The sequence below is a fragment of the Lissotriton vulgaris genome, chromosome 3_1 (genome assembly GCF_964263255.1).
Source record: "Lissotriton vulgaris chromosome 3_1, aLisVul1.2, whole genome shotgun sequence".
Lineage (NCBI taxonomy): Eukaryota > Metazoa > Chordata > Amphibia > Caudata > Salamandridae > Lissotriton > Lissotriton vulgaris.
Window position 1 is genome coordinate 1,929,284,293 of NC_141689.1, and position 10,225 is coordinate 1,929,294,517.

The following is a 10,225-nucleotide window of genomic DNA, read 5'->3' on the forward strand; positions in this document are numbered from 1 at the left end:
TGTAGGGTCGCTCTCAGGTTAGCGTGGTGTTCTTCGAGGGTTGTGGAGTACACGAGAATATCATCGCTGAGGTTAATTACTCCTGTCAGGCCTGACAGCACCTCGCGAATGGCGTTTTGAAAAACTTCGGCTGCAAATGAGCCGGGTGTAGCGACGCAGCCCTACGTGCGTCGAAAAGGTGGTGATATACCTGCTGGCCGGCTCCAACTCTAGCTGGTGGTAACCGGAGTTGAGATCCAGCTTCGAAAACCACTTCGCCCCGTTGAGGTCCGCTATGATATCATCCATGGTGGGGGTGATATGCCTCTCGCGCTTGACGGCGGTGTTCGGAAGTCTCATATCCACGCATAAGCGAATGGCTCCTGGCTGCTTTGGTTTGGGGGCGACGACCAGTGGGGATACCCAGGGTGTCGGTCCCGACACTTTCTCGATTACCCCCAGATCTTCGAGCTTCCGCAGCTCCTCTTCTACTTGTGGCCGGAGGTTGAAGGGCACCCGCCTGTGCCTGAGTGCGACGGGTTTGACTGTCGTGTCTATATGTAGTTTGAACCTCCGCCCTTTGAGTTTACCTAGGCCCTTGAACAGCTCAGGGAAGTCCTTTAGCATGAAGTCCGCGTGTGCTTGGTGCACCTGGTTGGCAGAGAATACCAGGCCGAGATCTTCCGCCGTGTGGCAGCTCAGGGGGGTTCCCTTCTTGCCCTCCGTGATGTGGAACTTGGTCTCTGTAGAGTATTCCCCATTGACTACGGTGGTTTGGATCACCCCTCGAAGAGGTAGCGGTTCTGCCCCTCCGTAGGTGTATATTCTTGCCACAGATGGTGTCAGTACCGGTTTCGGGGACATCCTGTCATATGGATCCGAGTCCATGACGTTGACGGACGCTCCGGTATCTATCAGCGCGTTGACACTCGTCCCATCAACGGTAATGGAGCACATGGGTGGCGACCTTCTTTTCGTGGATGCTCGGCTGACGTAGGAGACGACGTACACCTCGTCATCTTCGTCGTCCTCGTACCTGGGCCGTCTGTCTTGTGCCTCGGTGTCAGGTGGAGGTCGCTCTTGGTCAAGTGATAGCTGTTGGATCCGCTGTGTCACCGCTCGGGAACGTGGGCCTGCGGACCTGAACTTTCCTCCCCGGCAGACGGCGGCAAAATGATTTAGACGCCCGCACTTGAGGCATGTCTTGCCTTTGGCGCTGCACGTGGCGGTGGCAGGATGATCTTCGCCACAGTATCCGCAGCGGTGGTTTCGTGGTGGCCCCTGCCTCTGCCTTACTGGCGGAAATCGCCTGTGGATTGCGTCGACCCGCTCCTCTGTGATGGTCGGGGTTCTCGCTGTTGTCGGGGTGATGACCGGGGTGCGCAGCGCCACCTCCATCTCCTCGGCTCTGGCATCGGACAGTTCATGCGATCTGGCCAAGATGAGTATCTCGTCAAGTGATATCCCCGGTTGCCTGAGGATTAGTTTCCTCAGCAGCTTCGACTTGCAGCCAACTATGATTTGATCCCTTATTTCTTCTCGAGGGTCAGCGAACGGGCACGTGCTCGCAAGTCGACGGAGTCGAGCATAGTACATGTCGACAGATTCGGACTCAGTCTGCCAGGCGCGCTTGAACTTGAACTTTTCAAAGTCATTGTTGAGCTGTGGGTCGAAATGGGCGTTGAGGGCCGCGACGGCGGCCTCGTAGTCGTGCTCGGGTCCGGTATTGGGGAGCGATTCGAACAGGTCGTAGATTTCTTGACCTCCGTATAAGATGAGGAGTGACCTCTTTACTGTCCCATCCGTCTCTCTCGTGCCTTTGAAGTATAGATTGAGGCGTCCGACCCACGCTCTCCATCGGAGCGCAGCCGTTGCTGGGTCCGACGTTTCGCTGAAAGGCGGGATGGGCGCTGCGCGGCATGCAGGTGGGCAGGAGGTGCAGGTGCAGTGGGTCCAGCTGGGGCTTGGTTTCCCACCTGGGCTTGGGCCAGTGGGAGGACTGCAGGTGGCGGTGGCTGGACCGCTGGTGGTGGTGGCTGAACAACTCCGTCTTGGGCCGCCCCTGTCGCGTCTTGGTTCATGGTGGGGCTCTGCGTGAGGCGTTCTGGTGCTTTCCGGGGTCGTGACTGTGCTCAAGGCAGGGCACTTGGGGTTTGCTGGCTGCTGCTACCCCTTACTGTTGTGTGTCCCCTGTGTTCACTTCTTTCCTTCGATGTGATGCCTGTTATATTGGCATTCCTTCTTGTTTTCCTTTAGTGTGTCTTTTGTGTCGTTTATTGTTTATTTATTGTGTTTGTTTGTTTTACACTCTGCTGGTCGAGTGGAGCCAGTATTGCCTTTGCCAATGGTTGATGAAAGGGCGCGCGTAGCGCAGGCCAGAGGAGCGAGAGCAGGGCAGAGCGCGGAGCCTCACACGTATACGCGGCAGAGGCGCCGCTGGAGATCCGACTGAAGAGGGCGGGTCCGCTGTAGGCCGCAGTCACGTGGTTCTGCAGGCGGGCCACGTAGGTCGCAGGCGCACACCCTTGACGCCGGCCGGCGAATCGAGGGGAGCGCGGTGAGCGCGCAGGCGGGGCAGAAGGAACACTCACCCGCGGGATGACGAAGCTGTCCCGTAGCGCCGCGAGTCCCGCCAGCTGAAGGCGCACCCTCACGGGAGACGCGTGGGCGGGTCTCAGGCCACGGAGGACACAGCGCACAGGAGCGGGTGGGCACCGCTGCAGGACACCAGCAATGGAGCGTGCAGGAGGCAGCAGGCACGCGTGGCAAACGACCGGCCTCGTCGCCAGTGAAAAGTTAGAGGTGAGGCCTAACAAGTGGCACGGAGGTGCCGGAAAATAAGGGACAGTGACTCTGGTAGTGGGTTATCCGGAAAGACCCCGAGCGGTCTTCCGCATCTTTATTTATACCCTGGCGCGAGCCCGCCCCGGGGTTGTGCGTGCGTGCGTGGGGGAAAGATACAATGTAGGGGAGAGCCCGAGTGGCTCTCTACAGGGCCCAAACACGGGCAGATTTGTAATGCGGAGATCGAGCGGCGTTGAAGGTGTTTTGCAGCCTGTAGCCTGCTGTGCACTGCGGGCCCGTCATGTGGGAGATGGGCCCGCGAGGAAGGCGGCAAACCTGCATCCGTGGTCGGTTGACTTGCAGACCGTAAGGAGGCAATGATCCTCCGAAACGCTATGGTTCCCAACGCCTGAGTACAGGGCAAAAGCGAGGGGCGGCCCCTACCTGTCGCTTGCTCACCGGATGCTGGGAGGTCTTGAGTTCCGGAGAGAGATAGAGGCGAGGGGAATTTCAATGCAGCAAGATGTAACATTGTAGCAAGCAGTAGTAACAAGCATTGGCATAGCCAATAGGTCTCGCCTGTGGGACCTTATAAGTGTTTTGCCAGAAGTGTTTGGAAGTTTGGTAAGAGGTGCAATTTAACATAAAGGGATCCCACACCTCTTTGATACATTCAGTGCCTGCCGTTTAATCAAACGAGAAGAGGGCATGGGGAAACCTCCTATATATCTCAATCAATTGAGAAGTCACACTTTACTGCAACTTGTAAGAGGGATGGCGGGTGAGATAGAGGGCGGGAGGAAGGGACGGAGGGAGTAAGAGATGTAGGGAAGGAGAGAGAGAGGGAGAGCCGGAGGGAGGGGCTAAGGAGGGAGAGAGGAAGGGACGGAGAGAGGAAGGGAAGGAGAGAGTGAGAGAGAGAGGAAGGCAGGGAGAGAGGGAAGAAGAGCGGGAGGAACGGAGAGAGAAAGGGATGGAGAGAAAAAGGGACAGAAAGAGGGAGGAAGAGAGGGATGGCCGGAGGGTTAGAGGGTGGGAGGAAGGGACGGAGGGAGTAAGAGAGGTAGGGAAGGAGAGAGAGAGGGCTAGCAGGAGGGAGGGGGTAAGGAGGGAGAGAGGAAGGGATGGAGAGAGGAAGGGAAGGAGAGAGTGGGAGAGAGAGGAAGTGAGGGAGGGAGAGAGGGAAGAAGACTGGGAGGGACAGAGAGAGAAAGGGACGGAGAGAGAAAAGGACGGAGGGATGGAGGGATTGATAGAGGGCAGAAGAGTGGGAGGGGGAGAGGAAGGGACAGTGGGAGTCAGAGATGGAGGAAGGGAGAGAGAGGGATAGCAGGAGGGAGGGGGAAAGGAGGGAGTGAGGAAGGAACAATGGAGGGAGAGAGGAGGGTCCGGAAGGAGAGTGAGTGAAAAAAAAGAAAGAATGAGAAATACCAATGAAGAGAGGGGTAAGATCGAGAAAGAAGACAAAAGTTAAAGAGAGAATAGAGAATGCAGAAGAGAAGAAAGGTGAGAGGAAGAGAGAAAGACACATGTAGCGCAGGAGCGAGACTGTGAAAGATAGAAAGAGTGACCGAAAGAGACAGAGTACGAGTAAGTGAGCGAGAAACAGGGTGAATAAGAGAGATGAACATCTAGAGAGGGAGAGAGAGAGGGGCGGACACTGTGTGAGAGAGGCAGGTAGACTTCACCGGCAGCAGAGCGGACGCTGTCCACTTGGGTCGGTAAGTACTCCCACAGGTCAGTGTGAGAGGTGCAGCCTTTTAAGCACTATGTTACACAGTCTAACTAAGTACAAAACGAAACTGTTTAAGCAAAACAAATCGGACATTTAAATGAGGCATAGAAAAAAGGGAAACAAATGCTAATCTGAAATGCCGTTTTGGCTGGACCCCTTGCTGGGCTGACTTGTAATGAAACCTGTAATGAATGAGGAGGGGGTAGCCTGGTTGGTTGTCACTGTGGGGGGATGAGGGAAGAGAGCTGGTGGGGAGCCAGAACTAGAGGCGAGAAAGAGATGTATGTCAGGGAGAGAGCGAGGCACATGGAGTCGGTGAGACGGAAGCAGGAAAACTGTGGTAATGAGAAGGCAGAAGAGACAAACTCAGAAATGCCCTTGGCTATCTAAACACGGTAGGCATAGTGTAAGGTGCTGCACATAACATGGGACCTGCGTGGCAGCCATGGGGATAGCAAATGAAGAGAACTTTTCACAGAGGATTTTTAGCAACATGTCCTTCTTTGGTTATTTTTATAAAGCAGTATTATCCCTGCTAAAGGAGCAATTCGCTTGAGAGGAATGGATGTTGATCAAATGTAGTGAGCCAGTCACAAATAAACAAGGAAGCAACAATGCAACTTTGAGAAGGTACGCAATGGACGGTGAAGGTTATCCGCTGCTGTCACAGGCTCACACAAAACGGCGCAAATTGTTTTACCATGCAAATGTATCACAATACCAAATACTTTCACTCGCAAGCAGCATTGTGGAACTTAAACACACAGCGTCAAACATACGTTTGACAAACTGAAGAACAAGCTTCAACTTTGAAATAATAAGAAAATTAAGTGCCCAAAGCGACACCATGAAATTATGTTGCTCTAATTTCAATTGAGTTTGATTAGAGGAAACACTGATGTTAGCCTCACAATCTGGAGAAACCAGAGCGTGCACTTTACCTACTGGCCAAAGAACACCAGGCTTCTTTTTCTTCGCTTCCAACTCTAACTATCACTAACCAGAGAGAGATAATTGGGAAAACTGGGTATATTGTGATGGACAGGCCATGGCGCCGCGTTGGGAGTGTCTGTCTGGCTGCACCTCCATCTAAGCTCCTGTGATTGGTTGCACCCAGCAGCACGGCCATCCAATACTGAAGAAAACAACCCCCACTTCACCGAAAGAGGTCGCCGAACTGCACTGGAAAACATTGCTCAGCCGCAAGGGGACTGACACCCCAAAATTGTTTTTCCTGTAACTTTCAAAGCCGGAAACCTGCTACCTCTGGCAAAAGGAGCGTGAGAGCTGGCTGGATCGAGGAGATTAAACTCCAGCATCAACGAGGGAGTTGAATTCCGCATGCTGGTGGCATCTAAAGCAGCATGATAGCTGCAGAGAGTATAGTGCAGAGGCCTGTGCCGTACTAATTTCCGAAAAGGCGTCAGTGTGTTTTGGGGGCACATGAGTGGCTGACAGAAGCCCCATGAGTTGCCAGGTAGTACCAGTGATAGTGTCACGTGAGCATGTGGCTGGAGGAACAGTTGAGTCTCAAAAAGAGCGTTGGGTTGCCAGAATCTGGACTGCAGTTCTTTAAGTGCGACCAGGAGGGGCAGCGCTGGAAATGGGAAGCAATGTACCCCAAAAGAAAACAAGCCTTGGCCGCACAACCCGCGCGCAAAGATTAATTAAAAAAAACGCGAGTAGTGAAGCCAGTGGTGGGCGCATGCGCGCGCGACGTGAAAAAGTGCTGTGCACGACGCACGTGCCTTTGCGCGTTCTGGCAAGCTGATCGACGCTTTGAGAGCACTTCTCAAAGCCGCTCCTAAATGTCTCTCCGACAGCGCATGTGAGCTGACTCAGCGAGACCTAAAAATGATTAACTGGTTACTGAGCCTACTGCTGACTGTTAAGTCTGGGGAGCAGCAGAACCGACACACATGTGTCACAGGCGCCGGCTCGTGCTAGCAGCCTGGCATGCTGGTACAGCACTTGACGCGACAATGGAATTCAAATAAATGCATGACAATGCATTTCAGTGCGATGATGCGGAACACCACACTGAAATGCATTACTATCACACCTGATGTGTGAAACTTGGCAGGCATGAATTCCTAGGAAACAATTTGAGTTTTGGTGAAACTTAACATTCCCGCAAGGTGCGTTTTAAATCCCAACCAAAATCGCGATCTTTAACATTGTGTTCAGAAAATTAGGTACATTAAAGTTATACAGTTAAAATGATTGTGTTTTGCTAATTTAAAGAGTTATTATAATGCCATGTTTATTTTTTAAGTAGAATTCTTACAAAGGGGTAAGAACACGTTTTAGTCACCTGATAGGTAGTGTACTTCCAAAATCAGAGGACATATTGATTTGGTGTGAGCACTTAATATGACAATGACAACAACATTATAATTCTGCCCCAAATATAAATGACTGAAACTGTAGATACAGTGAGAAAAGCTACCTTTAGTATGAAGTGCGTACGAAATAAAATGAAAACACTTATGGCGTTTATCATATGTTTCACTCAAGAATTAAGGCACAAGCATCACATCTTAATACAGACATTTTGATTTGGGCATGCCCTCTTCGTTTGCACGTCAAAGCTAAAAAAAAAATCCTTCATTCAGTGTTACTTTACAGATATCTGTAAGTCAGATACACTTATATCCTAAAAATGTTTAAGGACAAGAAAGATAAATTGGAAATTAACATATTTAGTGATGCGTCTGGAAGTGCCTTATATGTGACCGATCTTAACAAATCTGTATTCTTTTGGGATTTGAGTGATGGAAGTAAATGTATAATGTGCTCTGTTGTAATTTAGTTTAAGACAGTTCTACACCAGCAATAATAAGCCATTCACGTTCCACTTTATCGACACGTTTTGTCATTGATCTCCTCATCCACAGGATTCATAATTGAGATCTTAGAGTGATTTGGGGAGAGGAGGTAAGTTAACGCAAACATACAAAATATGCATTGTTTTCATAGGAGTCCTCTGTTAAGACTGCTAAGAGTCATTTGCGACTAATAGCATGTAATAACGTAGTGTCTAATTATGATATCATGTTTTCTATAAACTAGACCTGCAGTACAACCAGTAGCCTTTGCTCCCTCTGTCATAAACTAACAACTGATTCTGGTTCAAGTAGCGGCTGGTATTTGCTGCGTAGGGATGCCCATGAATACTTAAAAATGTCACCCTTTTATTGATGCTTTCTCAAAATGTCTGGCCTTTCACAGAAATTCTGAAGCCTCTTAAACAGCTGTTCAGGCGTCGAATACAGATATTGAGCTGGAAAGATTTCTGGATACACCAGAGCCTTGGGACACAGTGGGTAGCAACCACAATGTGTGGCGTCCAGCATTGCCACGCCAAAGAACTCATGCTTCCCTGTTGAGACAGCAACATCAGCCATACACAGGGCTTGGAAATAGTCGTCTTTGCTAGGAAGATAGCCCCAGTGCAACACAGAATTGCCCAACGCCTCCCTGGCCTTCAGAAATACATCTGACACATCTGTATAGGTTTCTCCAAGGACAGAAACATTGAATCGCTGGGAGAGGCCTCTAAGCTTAAGCAGAACTTGGAAAAAAGTTTGTGGTGCTCCCAACGGTGAGGCCAGACCATGTGTAGTGGTCTTTGCTCTTCGTCAGTTTCACTGCTATTACCATGGGGAGTTACAAAGTGCTCACCATATTTATGGTCCGATTTTGCATTCTGTGGTACATTGGACACCTCTAGTTCGTCGGCTATTGCCACTGGGTTTTGGGTCTTTCCAGTTGTGCGAGAAAAGGTACACCTTCTCGATCTTGGGCATTGTTTTCCATCAAATTCCCAGCAATGGTGTTTTGCTGAGGAGTAGTCAAGCTTGGAGCCAGGAAAGGTTCCCCTTTGACTGCAACTCTGCTCTCCAAATGCATATGTTTGCAATATGGCAAGAGGAACTTACTAACATCGGGGAACCTTACAGGGAAGTGGAGGACCAGGCACCTTGGTCTGATCAATCCTTCCAGGTCGTCGGGCCTGTGATTAGGCATAAGCTTCAAAAAGCCACGGATACCGGTCAGAAATGACTCCATGTTATAAAGCGAGTTAAATACCACCACGTCGGCCACCAGGCAGGAAAGAACTTGGTTGTAGCCATACTGGAAGTCCCTTTCCTGGCTCTTGCGCACAGGGTACACCAGTTGGTTCTTGTGAAAGTAGAGGACCTTCTTGAGCTTGCCGAGGTCAGGTCATAAGGTGACCAGCTCAGCTAGGTTACGCACTGACCTGGCAAACAGGATGCTATACTGGTCGTTGGCTGGCACAATCTGCATGAAAATCAAGACAGAGGTGCGTGCCCTCCAGTGCCACTTCTTGGCTGGCAGGCTGCAAAGAACAGAGTTTTCAAATTCTTTTAAAAGGAGATCCGCCAGTAGCTTGTTAGAACCCCTTGATGATGAACACTCCCATTTTAGTGGACGGGTCTTCATATAGGCGGTTTTGGATCGTAGTCGCTGCGGCAGCGACGTCTCTCAGATGCTTAATGTGATATAAAATGTAGATAGATGGCTGAGGTAACCATTTGCACATGTACACGCGAAAGCCATCTTGAAACGGGATACTATAACACAAAACAGATACTAGAGTATTGGGACCATTTTTGTACGGGGTATTTTACTGGCTAACATGGAAGCGGGATGCACATTCACAATCAAGGACTCTAGTATCATTCGTAGAAATGCGGTTTTGAGTGCTTGGGGTTTTGGTTGGTCACTATATCAAACGCATAAGATACTAGAAACTCTTCTAACGTCTCCATTTAGGATTTGAATTGCAGAAGATCGCACACTTTGCTTTCGGAATATCATGACATATCGACATAAATATGACACTAGCAGAAGAAAAAAATATTTATTTTAAAAAATCAGCTAATAATTTGTACATCAAGCATTTAACTATATACTATTTGAAAAGAATTAAACGTTCTAAATAAGAAAATGACTACCTTGTTACCCACGGAACAGTGGGTGAATTCACAAGACAGCCGAACAATTGCTTCGCTCCTCAGCAGTGACTGACGTCAGCACATCTATAGGACGTAATCAACTGTGCTTGACTCCTTGGGATTTATAGTTTTCACATGGTAAAATAGTACGCACGCGCACTGTATAGGTACTAGCCTCGGACGTCAGAACTTAAGGTTCGGTACAACTACAAAGTTACTACTGCTGCCGAGAGGTCCCCGGAGAGCTTGTATTTTATTGTTCTTTAACTAATGGGATACATTTTTTTATAGAAATGTGATAACTTGAATTGACACATTTTTAACCTACTTGTATGTCACTGTAATTTTGTATTTATTAATGTATTATATGTAATACATTGTACAATTTTCTATATTGATTCATTTTATTGTTCATTTATTTGCTTCTATTAGTGTAATGTGGTTGCTAAGGGCCAGATGTAGGTAGCCCTTTACCGATCGGAATCGGCCGAAAATACCGATTTTCGGCCGTTTCCGATCGGTAAAGGACTAGGGAGATGTAGGTGCACATATTCGGTAATTTTACCGAATCGTTATTATTACCGAATCGGTAATAAGTACCGATTCGGTAATAATTACCAATTCGGTAATATTACCGAAAATGCTATGTGGGTAGCCAATTTTCCATTGGCACATGGCTTACAGAATTGGTATTTTACCATGGAATACAAATCCATGGTAAAATACCTATTCCTGTGTACATGCA

The 10,225-nt window shown here is 49.2% G+C and overlaps 1 pseudogene; it reads right to left on the bottom strand.

Moving 5' to 3' along the window:
- Nucleotides 1–7,605: 7,605 nt before the first annotated feature.
- On the bottom strand, nt 7,606–8,965 carry LOC147728633 (tRNA-queuosine alpha-mannosyltransferase pseudogene; annotated as a pseudogene).
- Between the last annotated feature and the right edge of the window lie 1,260 nt (nt 8,966–10,225).